At 35.6% G+C, this 12,740-nt stretch overlaps 1 pseudogene; it reads left to right on the forward strand.

Moving 5' to 3' along the window:
- Window positions 1-2,373: 2,373 nt before the first annotated feature.
- On the forward strand, window positions 2,374-3,304 carry LOC106008255 (olfactory receptor 7E24-like; annotated as a pseudogene).
- Window positions 3,305-12,740: the final 9,436 nt, after the last annotated feature.

Genomic DNA, 12,740 nt, shown 5'->3' on the forward strand with positions numbered 1-12,740 from the left:
TATTTTTCTCAAGCAGTGTGAGCATGTAGAGGACGGCAGATTCACACACATCGTGCATGTTGAAGCATTGTCAGTGACAGGAAATTAAACTGATAATTTCCCAAGTCCCATTCCAGGGAAGAATCTCTCAGCAAAATGATTATGTTATTTCTCCAAGATGATGAAATTTCTTTGTGTATTATCCTACGGAGTTAACTACTGGACAGACTCCAGAGATATTTTGAAGGTTTAACTCAAAAACAAGAGACTGTAAGAGATTAAGAGTAACTTTCTCTGGAAAAAATAGTACAATTTTTTATATATTATTCATTGGAAATCAAAGTACTTCCCACCAGTATCTTATACTGTATACACATCTTAACTTGTTTGGCAGGAAGAGAGGCAGAAGAATTTTAAGCAGATTGTATTAATAATAAACTTACTATTTATATGAACTGTCTTCATGTAATTTTTTCATTAGTTAATGAAGACTTAAAACCTGTTGTGAAAGAGTCTGTCTTTCAGAGACAAAATATTTTGTGTTTGCACAACTTATATGAGGTTTAGGTACTTTTTAGGCAATTTTCTGATAAGAAACTGTGGATTCATAAATCAATATTTACCTAAAAACATTGACAGGAAAATCTACTCATGAAATTCATGACAAAAAATTCCTTGGAGCACAGGTGTGTAAGAGAATAAAATTATACAGGGATGCCAACAATTCAAATTTCATAGGTATTTGTTCAAATCTCTAAGTACATTAGTTGTGGTGAACACATTAATGTATCTTTAAATATAAATAGCAGTGATATTAATGGATCATTTTCTGAATCTTAGGAAATATTCTAAAACTGTAGTCCTCAACTCTAGGACCAAAAATCTCAAAATATATGTAATCTGATAAAATTTATTGGCCTGAGTCTAGAATGCCTGGATATTTAAACATATCTCCAGGATATATATATATATGTGTGTGTGTGTGTATATATATATATACACACATATATATATGGTGACTCATATATATTTAATATATATTTATATATACATACACACAAATATAAACATATATACATGTGTACATATTATATATACATGTGTATATATATATTAGAGTCATCAGAGATTCAAATTAAATATTTTAAAACACTTTCTTATACCTAGTATACAAGGTAAGTGATTGTTATCCCCAATTTATAGATAAGGGGGAATTAGATTATTTACAGGTATGGTTATAGTATTTCATGTACTTTTCCTTTTGTAAGTGAGTTTCAGGTATGTTAATATTATTTCATGTACATCTATTTGACTTTTTTCACTGATGAATTGTGGTGTGACCTGACAAAACAAAGTGTAAAATTTTCTTTCAGGTAACTAAACTAAAAAAATGAAAATCATTTCACTGATATGACAAAAAATTGATATAACAATTTTGTCAATTAGAATTAACAAGGTTTAAAGTTAGCCCGGGCTTTTGAATTTTCTTGTTTTTAATTCTACTGCTGGTCCTAAGAAATTTTATGGTTAGAGAAATAATTAAGCTTATTAGCATGGTACTATAGCATATGGGATCAAGAAAAAGAGCAAAACAATGACAAAGATAGTAGATATTTAGTGGTATTATAGAAAGTGATTAAAATAAATCTATGTGAAATTTAAAATGTCAAATATTCTCAAAGCTTACTATTCTTAAACATTCACAAGTATGGTATGCATTAATGCCACATCCATAATTATTATGTCAAAATTATACACATGCATTTGTACTTGCTTACTCAAATTTGAGCTCACAATGGATGAATTTAGATGTAATATGTTAAATAATTTATAAGCAACAAAGACTGAACAAGATCTGACATCCTTCAAAAGTGAACATCAGAAAACCAAAAAAACAATGAAAAAATTCCCGGGAGATAGCTGACTCAACACTATGAATTTTGATTATTAACAATTAACTTTAAGGTTCAGACAATGAAAACCTAGATATTATAGTAATTATAGACAATTTATGGAATGAATCTTTTACTATTTTTAAGAATAAGGTATATTTGAATGCTTCTTAATTTACTTTTAATAGGATCATTTATTCACTTTTTAAGAGTTAGGAGTATCTTACTGGGATATAGAATTATAAACTCTCAGGTTCTACTTTTGTAAACTAGAATGTAAAGTGTGCTTGTACGGAAAAAAAGTGGATAATAAATAATCTAATAACTAAAGAGTTCTCGAGAATAGGGATTTTACAGTGGAGCAATATGGCTAAAGGTTTTAGACATGACATTGGAACACTTTGCATGTGAAAATATGAATTTATTACTTATAGTGAGTCTTATGTGCTATTTTCTGCTTTCATTTTTTTCCGATGAATTTTTAAAAAGTTATTCAAGCATTATGGAAGCACATAATCTAACCTATGTCTCAGAATTCCATCTCATTGGTTTCTCAGAGAACCCAGACTTGCAGCCCATCCTCCTTGGACTCTTCCTGTCCATGTACCTGGTCACAGTACTTGGGAACCTGCTCATCATCCTTGTGGTCAGCTCTGACTCCCACCTCCACATGCCCATGTACTTCTTTCTCTTCAACCTGTCTATTGTTGACATCTGTTTCATCGCCACCACGGTTCCAAAAATGATTGTGGACATACTAACTCAGACCAGAGTGATTTCCTATGTGGGCTGCATGACACAGATGTCTCTTTTTATTATATTTATATGTATGGATGACATGCTCCTGACTGTGATGGCCTATGACCGGTTTGTGGCTATCTGCCAACCCCTGCACTATGGAGTCATCATGAATCCTCACATCTGTGTCTTGTTGCTTTTGCTTTCAGTCTTTGTTAGCCTTTTGGCCTCCCAGCTACACAATTTAATTGCCTTGCAATTTTACCTGCTTCTGGGATGTGGAAATTGCTAATTTCTTCTGTCATCCTTCTCAAGTCTTTAGCCTTTCATGTTCTGATACCTTAATCAAAACTGTGGCCACATATTTTGTTGGTGCCATATTTGGCTTTTTGCCCATGTTAGGGATCATTTTCTCTTACTATAAAATTGTTTCTTCCATTCTCAAAATACCATCATCTGGTGGGAGATACAAAGCCTTTGCTACCTGTAGTTCTCATCTGTCAATTGTTTGCTTGTTTTATGGAACAGGCACTGGGACTTACATTGGTTCAGCTGTGTCATATTCTCCCAGCAAAGGCATGGTGGCTTCATTGATGTACACAGTGGTCACCCCTATGCTGAATCCATTCATCTACAGCCTGAGGAACAGAGACATTAACAACACCCTAAAGAGCCTCCGCAGTTGGAGAGTTTAACCCCAGGACATTTGGAATTCATTTTGAATGTAGGTTTGAAAATGTGGAGAAATTATACACCCAAAATTCTCCTATAAATACTGTCTCTTTTGTCACATTAGTTTAGACACTTAGTGTTTCATATTAGGCTCATAACTGAAGAGGCACTGGTGGAATTTAGGGTTTTTCATATGAGTGCAAGTTTTCAGGAGGGAAGATAAAAATTTTCTGAAGGTGGGAAAGAGTAATGTTTGCACAAAAGATACTGTCATTAATATTATCAATCTATACTTAAAGGTAGTTAAATGATATATTTAGTTATTTATATATAACCACAATGAACAATGAAAATAAAATTTTGAGTTTTTTTTTTCTTTAGACAGGTTCTCACTATATTTTACTCTGGCCTTGAACTCGTTATATAATCCATTCTTGCCTTGAGCTCATGATGATCCTCCTGTCTCAGCCAACCAAGTGCTAGGATTACAAAGGTTCTCCCTCACTTCCAATTAGGAACTTTTTTTTTAAGGAATAACATCAAATAGTACACTTGGAATTTCTTCTGAGTAAAGGAAGGACCCAGTCTTTTGTGAACCTTTTTTCTCTTTTTTCATCAACTTTAATTTCAGAAGTTAAAGATTTCAATAACATGATTAAATTTAGGTAGCAAGTAACAGCGTGCAATGAGCCTCTAAGGTCATAAAATATTCGATACTCATCCATTCCTCCAGCCCTTCATTTCATTTGTTCCATTCCCATTGGCATCATTGCTACATATTATGATAGTTTTCTGCAATAGAAAGCTCATATCTGACATGGTTGATTCCCTGAGTTTATTTAGAGCTTTCTGTGGAATTCAGGCAGATGAGTAGTATGGGATTCATTGCTTTAGACAGAACCCAGGGGAGCCAGAGACTTAGTATGTGTTGAGGTAGATGATGGATGGAGAAAGGAATATTGTAACCATTGTTTCCCACCGTGAACACATACATAAAAGTGGATAGTGAGAAAGAATGACTGGACTGTCCACAGCTTTAACTAGTAGTACTTTGAAGTTTAAACTTGATTTTCATAAAGAACTAAGCATTTCAGTTGGTTTTTCTTTATTCCCACACTGGTTCTGCTCCTCATAGACATCTAATCACTGATTGTACATTGTGGATATCTATAAACTGCTTACTGAGCACCATAAAACGATTATGAGTAATGATGAGGACAATCACAGCATTGTGAACCAATACTGAGAGATTTCTAAATGGCATCCTCCAACTTCTGTGTTCCTGTAAATTGTTTCATTTTATCTGTAAAATGTTTCTCAAGGTTAAGCTCATATCATTTTATTCGAAAGTTTAAAAAAGGAGTACAGTATTTTTGTGTAATGAATTACAGTATGCTGGGTAGAAAAGAGGGAAGATGTGCTTCCATAAGCCCATCTGATAACACACAATGGGCATCTTGACATTCAATTCCTGCACATCTTTTCATTGACAATACAGGCACCCAACTCTCTTACCTGTCTCTACAGGAAGGGACCCTCACTATACTCTACAATTTTGAATTCCAAGTAGATGACAGGAGAAAGGAGAAGTGACACCTACTGCTTCCACTGTAGGTGGATTTCTGAGATGAGGGGCAAAGATAGAATAGGTCCGCAATTATTAAAACTGACCTAATTCTTGTTCTGCACTCTACACTTTTCCAGAAGCTGTCCACATGATTTTCCAATCTTTTATTCATTCTTCTCAAACTCAACAAGAGTAATCAACTCAGGGTTTAATTTCATTCCTGCTCAGGAAACTGGAAAGTGTTTAATATTCCTCGGACAGCAGTGTGATGTAGATCTCTGGTACCTCTGCTGGAAGTATTCAAACGGTTTGGAAACATAGAAAAAGTTATGTTACTCAAGCACAGGGATCAATATTTTAATGTTTAATCCTGCTTACAATCATTATTTCTTTAACATCGTGCAGGTTATTTGTATCTCTGAGACTCAGCACTATCATTGAAGTTTATTTCTATTTGGTACAACTGTGTTGAGTATTGGTTAAATGGATAACAAATGCTCCTCCAGTTATTAATAGATGTTACATGTTTAATATGAGCCTAAATTCAATTTAGTTACTATTAATAAAACTAATGTTAAAAGAGTCAATTGCATGTCATAATCAAAATGGCTTGGAGCTGGAGTTGTTGTCTTCATTTTCCTATGTGGGCCTTTTGTGGGGGTATTTTTATGATGATATGTGTGTATTTGGAACAAAATGACTAACTTTCATGTATGACCTCTCAGATCCTATCACATTCCTAAAAGTAAAAATCTCTATTAAACACAGTGTAGACCCTTCGTTGGCTCACAGTAAGTGAACATAATCACTATAGCTACTATAGACTGATACTTTCCTACATGCACCTTCATCTCTGTTAGGAATATCCCATGGAGCTTGAAACAAGATAAAATACTCTGGTTTGTGTCTACATTGCAGACACATAGTGATTGTGTCTTCATTTAGCAAACGCTAAAACATTAAATTATTAAAAGATTTTTCTGGGTGTAAAACTAAAATATCCATAAGGAGAAGGGTGTAATATTGTGAATTGCAGTGAGGAATATTTTAGCATTTTGCATCATCTCACACCTCAGTCCCAGTTTACAGTTTTATCTAATAAAAAACATGCTACTTGTATGAAGATAGAGTACTTTACTAGAAAAAAAAGCAATAGCAACTAAATATTTAAATTATAAATTATATTTACGTGCACAAATGTTGTGGATCTGGGTAATTCTATCCATATTGACATCAAGCAGTAATAGCAGAGAAGGGTGCAAAGATTTACATACTGTACATTTAGTAACAAATAAATAGTACATGTCTAATATATTAATTTCTTGACTCTCACTCCAGGATTCAGGTTTTTCTGGTTTTTTTGTTATTAAATTCTTTTATTGGTACATTGTAGGTATACAACACAATTACATTTCTCATTGGGAATTGTACCTTTACATAATGCATCTTGGTTCTTATTTTTTCCCCATTTCTAGCCCTCCCTTCACACCCTCCACCCTTCCCTATTTACAAACAATTTACTTCCATTTTTTCCAATTCTCATCATTTTTCCTTTCCCTTCTTTCCTTTCCTCTGGCCCTCACACTACCCCTAACCCTTTGGACCTTTTCTTCATATTTTGGATTATCGATTATTCATTCTAATCATTTGTATATTTTAGGTATACAATATAATGACATTCGCCATTGGAAATTTGCACCTTTACATAGTCTCTCTTGGTTCTTATTTTTCACCCTTAACCAGCCCTTCCTTCAACCCCTCCATTCTTCCATATTTACAAAGATTTTGTTAATATTTTTCCATTTTCTCATATTAATCCTATTCCCTTCTATCCTTTCCCCTAGCCCTCCCACTTCTTTCCCCTTTGCCCCTTTTCTTCCCATTTCACATTATCTATTATACATTTAGTCCTTATTTACACTTTCAGTTTCTCACACCAGAGGAACTATTTGGTATTTACACATGTGTGTCCTATTTATTTCACTTAAGAGTATGGCCTCAATGTGCATCCACTTAGCTACAAATGTATCTAATTTCTCATTTTTTATGGCTGAGTAGTACTCCATTTTATAGAAAAAAACACATTTTCTTTATCCAGTCTCCAGTTGATGGGCATTTGGGCTGTTTCCAACTTTTAGCTATTACAAACTGTGCTGCTATGAACATGGGTGCACATATATCACTGTAGTATGATTCTTTTAATTCTTTGGGGAAGATCCCCAACAGTGGAATAGCGGGGTCAAATGGGACTTCCAGTCCTAGTTCTTTGAGGTACCTCCATACTGATTTCCACAGTGTTTGCACCAGTCTACACTCCCACCAGCAGTGGAGCAGTGTTCCTATTTCCTCACAGCCCCACCAGCATTTGTTATTGGTTGATTTCATGATAGCAGCCATTCTTTCTGGAGTGAAGTGGAATCTCAGCATTGGTTTCATTTGCATCTCTCGAATGACCAGTGATGTTGAACATTTTTTCATGTATTTATTTCCTATTTCTACTTCTTTGTCTGAGAAATGTTTGTTCATTTCAGATGCCCATTTTCAGATTGGGTCTTTAAATTTGGGAGATCTGATCTTTTTAAGTTCTTTATAGATTCGAGATAGTAGAACTTTGTCTGAGGAAGAGCAGGTGAATATTTTTCCCACATTGTGGGTTGTCTCCACACTGCTGGTGGTTTCTCTAGCTGTGCAGAAGCCTTTTAATAAGAAGAGATCCCACTTGTTGATTGTTTGTGCTAGTTCATGGGCAACAGAGTTTTTGTTCATGAAACCTTTTCCTACACCGATGTCTTCAAGGGTTCTACCTGACCTCTGGTCCAACTGGTTCAGAGTTTCTATTTTAATATTTAGATCTTTAGTCCATTTTACTTTAAGTTTAGTGGATGGTGAGAGATACAGGTCTAGTTTTAATCTTTGGCAAGTTGAAGTCCAATTTTTCCAGCATCATTTATTAAAGAAGCTATCTTTCCTCCAATGAGGGTTTTTGGCTCCTTTATTGAACATGAGATGGCTGAGTGTGTCTGGCATTGTTTCTGCATCTTCTAATCTGTTCTACTGGTCCTCAAGTCTGCTTCTTTGCCAGTACCATGCTGTTTTTATCACAGTAGCTTTGTAGTATAGTTGCAAGTTGGGGATTGTGATACCCCCTGCCATGTCTCTGTTACCTAGAATTGCTTTTGCTATTCTGGGTCTCTTCTTGTTGCAAATGAATTTTTGGATTGTTTTCTCAAGGTCCAAAAAGTATGCTGCTGGGATCTCAATTGAAATTGCATTGAATCTATATAGCACTTTTGGAAATATGGCCATTTTCACTATATTAATGCTTCCTACCCAGGAGCAGGGGATGTCTGTCCATTTTCTGATATCATCTTCAATCTCTCTTTTCAGAGTGCCATAGTTTTCAGAGAAGACGTCTTTGATTACATTTGTTAGGTTGATTCCTAGGTATTTCAGTTTTTTGGATGCTATTGTGAAAGCAATTATTTCCCCTATTTCCCTCTCAGTGAGTCTGTCATTGGCATAGAAGAAAGCTATTGATTTTTGTGTTGACCTTGTTACCAGCTACTTGACTGAATTTGGTTATTAAGTCTAGAAGACTTTTGGTGGAGTTCTTGGGGTCTTCTATATAGAGTATCATGTCATCTGTAAATAATGACAATTGGACTTCTTCATTACCTATCTTTATTCCTTTTATTTCTTTCTCTTGTCTAATTGCCATGGATAATGTTTCCAGAACTATATTGAACAAGAGTGGTGATAGTGGACATCCTTGTCTTGCTTCTGATTTTACTGTCAAGGATTTCAGTTTTTGACCATTTAGTTTATAATATTGGCTGTTGGTTTTTCATAGATGTCTTCTATCATTTTGAAGTAGAGACCATCTATTCCAATTTTTTGTAGGGTTTTTGTCATAAATGCATATTTAATTTTGTCAAATGCTTTTTCTGCATCTATGGAGATAATCATATGGTTTTTGTCCTTGGTTCTATTGATATAGTGCATTTCATTGATTGATTTTCATATATTGAAACATCCCTGCTTCCCTGGGATGAATCCCACTTGATCAGGGTGTATGAGCTTCATGATCTTCTGCATTCTGTTTGCCAGGATCTTATTGAGGATTTCTGCATCTATGTTCATTAGTGAGGTTGACCTATAGTTCTCTTATTCAGCTGGGTCTTTCTCTGCTTTGGGGATCAAGGTAATGCTTGCTTCCAGGAATGTGTTTGGGAGTATTGCTTCCTTTTCAATTTCCCTGAAGAGGTTAAACAGTAGTGGCAGCATTTCCTCCCTAAATGTCTTGTAGAATTCAGCAATGAAACCATCAGGGCCTGGGTTTTTCTTAGTTGATAAGTTTTTAATTACTTTTTCAATTTCAGTGGTTGATATTGGGTTGTTCAGAATTTTTAGGTCTTCTTCGTTCAACTTCGGTAAGTCATATATATCTAGGAATCTGTGCATTTCTTCTGTGTTGTCCATCTTATTGACGTATAGGTTCTGGAAGTAGGTATTGATGATCCTCTGTATTTCTGCTGGGTATGTTGTAATTTCACCATTTTCATTCCTAATTGCATGGATTTGGGCCTTTTCTTTCCTTTTTCTGGCAAAGTTGGCTAAGGGTTTGTCAATTTTGTTGATTCTTTCAAAGAACAAACTCTTGGCTTCATTGATTTTTTGTATCGTTCTCTTAGTCTCCATTGCATTGATTTCTCCTCGATCTTTATAATTTCCTCCCTTCTATGAGATTTGGAGTTGCGCTGCTGTTCTTCTTCTACAAGCTTGAGGTTCATCATCAGGTTGTTTAATTGAGCTCATTCTGTTTTCCTAATATCCATATTCACTGCTATGAATTTTCCTCATAAGACTGCTTTCACTGCATCCCATAGATTCAGATATGTTGCATTTTCATTGTCATTTAATTGAAGGAACTGTCTGATTTCTTCTTTAATTTCCTCTGTGACCCATTGGTTATTCAGAAGAGTGTTGTTCAATTTCCACATGTTTATGAAATTTTTTGAGTTTCTTTTGCTATGTACCTCAATTTCATCACACTATGGACTGACAATATACAGGGGATAACTTCAATTCCTTTGCACTTACTTAAACATGTTCTATGTGTGGGAATGTGGTCTATTTTTGAGAATGACCCATGTGCAGCTGAGAAGAATGTGTATTCTGATTTTGTGGGGTGGAACACTCTGTAAACATCTGTTAAGTTCATTTATTCAAGAGTTCAGTTGCGTTCTAGTATTTCATTACTTATTTTTAGTCTAGTTGATCTATCTATTTGTGACAGTGGGGTGTTGAGGTCCCCCACTACAATTGTATTAGTGCATATATGACTTTTCATGTCCGTTAGTATTTGTTTATGAAGTTGGGTGCACTAGTGTTTGGTGCATAGATATTTATGATTGTCATCTCTTCCTCTTGGATTCTTCCCTTTACAAGGATGTAGTGTCCTTCTTCATCTCTCTTAATCAGTGTTGGTTTGAAATCTACTTGATCTGCAATGAGGATAGCTTCTCCTGCTTATTTTCATGTTCCTTTCACATGGAGTATTGTTTTCCACCCTTTCACTTTCAGTCTATGAGTTTCCTTTTGAATTAAGTGTGTTTCTTGTATGCAGCATATTGTTGGATTTTGCTTCTTGACCCATTCTGCCAGTGTATTTCTTTTGATTGGTGAATTGAGACCATTAACATTGATGGTTATAACTGAAACATATTGACTTGTCATTGCCATGCCTTTTCTTTTTGTTGGGTTCTCATCCTTTACATTTAATTTCTTGTCATGCCAGATGGGTTCATTCTGTTTTGCTTCCTGGGGTTGTGATCCTCCATATCTGTTCCTAGGATATTGTGTAAAATTCTTTGGAGTGCTGGTTTGATATTCCCAAAATTCCTAAGGTGCTCTTTGTCATGAAAGTGTCTTATTTCTCCATCCATTTTAAAAGATAGTTTTGCAGGGTACATCAATCTGGGTTGGAGGCTGTTTTAGGGCTTGGAATATGTCACTCCAAGCTCTTCTTGCCTTGATGGTTTGTGTTGAGAAATCTGCTGTGATTCTGATGGACTTTCCTTTGTATATGATTTGTTTCTTTTCTCTAACTGCTTGTAGAACTTTGTTCTTCTGTTGAGTTTCTGGAATCTTAACAATTATATGCCTATGTGTAGATGTTTTTTGATCAAGGCTATTTGGATTCCTATATGCCTCACTTATCTGTATGTCAAGCTCTTTTCCCCTGTTTGGGAACTTTTCTGCCATCATTTCTGTGAAGAGATTTTTTATGTCATCTCCACTCTCTCCTGTTTCTTCATTGAGCCCAATCAGTCTTATGTTATTCTTCTTTGCATCATGTAGCAGCTGCTAGATTGATTTCTCATGTTCCTTTATAATTCTGAAGCATTTTTTCTTTTCCTGGTCACTAATTGCAATCTTAGCTTCCATATCTGAGTTTCTGTCCTTACATTGGCTCATTTTGCCTTTTAGACATTCAATGGAGTTTTTCATGTCCTGGAAATCTATTTGCATCTTTTTTTATGGATTTCATTTGTTTCCTATGTTGGGATTCCATCATGTTCCTGAGCTCCTCTCTAGATTTATTAATCATGTCTTGCCCTAGATGCACAATTTCTCTTGTTATCTGAGAAATTATTTCTGATTTCATGTTTTCCAGATCCCCTTTTGTTGCCAGTTCAGTGGGTTCAGGTGTTTGAGTATCAGAGTGTTCCATCTCATTTTGCTTTGGGGTTGCTGTAGGTGATCTGGAAGTCTGGTTTTGAGACTTATTTAGGTGTTTTCTCCTTTTGACTGGGGCAGGCTGCTGTTAGTGCCTGCACGGTTTACCTCCTCTGAGCTGGGAGAGGTGAGACAGGGGCCGGGAGCAGCGGTAGGGATGGTGACCTAAAAGACCTTTCCTGTGGGCTGGGAGCAGCGGGAGGGATGGTGGCCTGGAACCTCCTTCCTCTGGACCAGGAACAGTGGAATGGTGGCTCAGAAGCCCCTACCTCTGGGCCAGGAGCAGTGGGACTCAGTACCTTTTTCTAGTGGTCTGGTGTCCTCTGCATCTTTATAGTGTGGAAACAGGTGGCTACCTGTCTTCAGCGGAGTGATTCTGTTTCTTCTGTGCAACTCGGGACCTCGGTATGGCATGCACAGACCTGCCTGTCTGCAGCAGGCTATTTAGGCGTGTTCCATGTGGCTCAGGACCTTTGCAGGGCATGCGCAGACCTACCCATCTCCAGCAGGCTGATTCACCCATTTCCAGTTTTTTTCTAATGGAGCCAAGTGGATATATTTTCTATGCTAAATCATATATCTTGATCAGTAGTCATACAGGGATTATTACTAGACAAAATTCAGGAATATTTTTCTTTTATATTTTAAGAGTAATATCATGTTTCTAGTAAGATTGTTTTTATTGAGAAAAATTCAAGTGATCAATATTAAAATTGAGTATACCTCAGTTGTTGTATTCAAGCACACATCCCCCACATACATATTATCTGGTACTTTTCTCTTGCATAAAATGATGAGAGAAATAAGAATATTTTTAAATATTGTCATAATAATGACCAAACAAGCTATAGAACATCCTTTTATCTAATAATGCAGTACCTCAGTGAAAGCATTTAAAGTGGCTCTATGTACTTCACAGAGAGACTATATTTCAGTGCAATAGCAATTGTGTACATTATTATTTAGAAGATCATTAGGTTATCTTAATGAAAATTATTAAGAAAATTGTTTCTTATCAGTAAGTCCATATTAAGTCTAGTTTACATGTGTGTTAGTTAACCATTGTTTAAACTTGAGTAAAAAATACCCAGCTGAACCAGATATTTAGCTCAGTGCTTCTGCTGCCTGCCTCACAAGTGCAAGGTCCTGAGTTC

Source organism: Heterocephalus glaber, unplaced genomic scaffold (genome assembly GCF_053883595.1).
Source record: "Heterocephalus glaber isolate CG9 unplaced genomic scaffold, H.glaber_assembly_v1.0 deba00001532, whole genome shotgun sequence".
In the NCBI taxonomy this organism is placed as follows: domain Eukaryota; kingdom Metazoa; phylum Chordata; class Mammalia; order Rodentia; family Bathyergidae; genus Heterocephalus; species Heterocephalus glaber.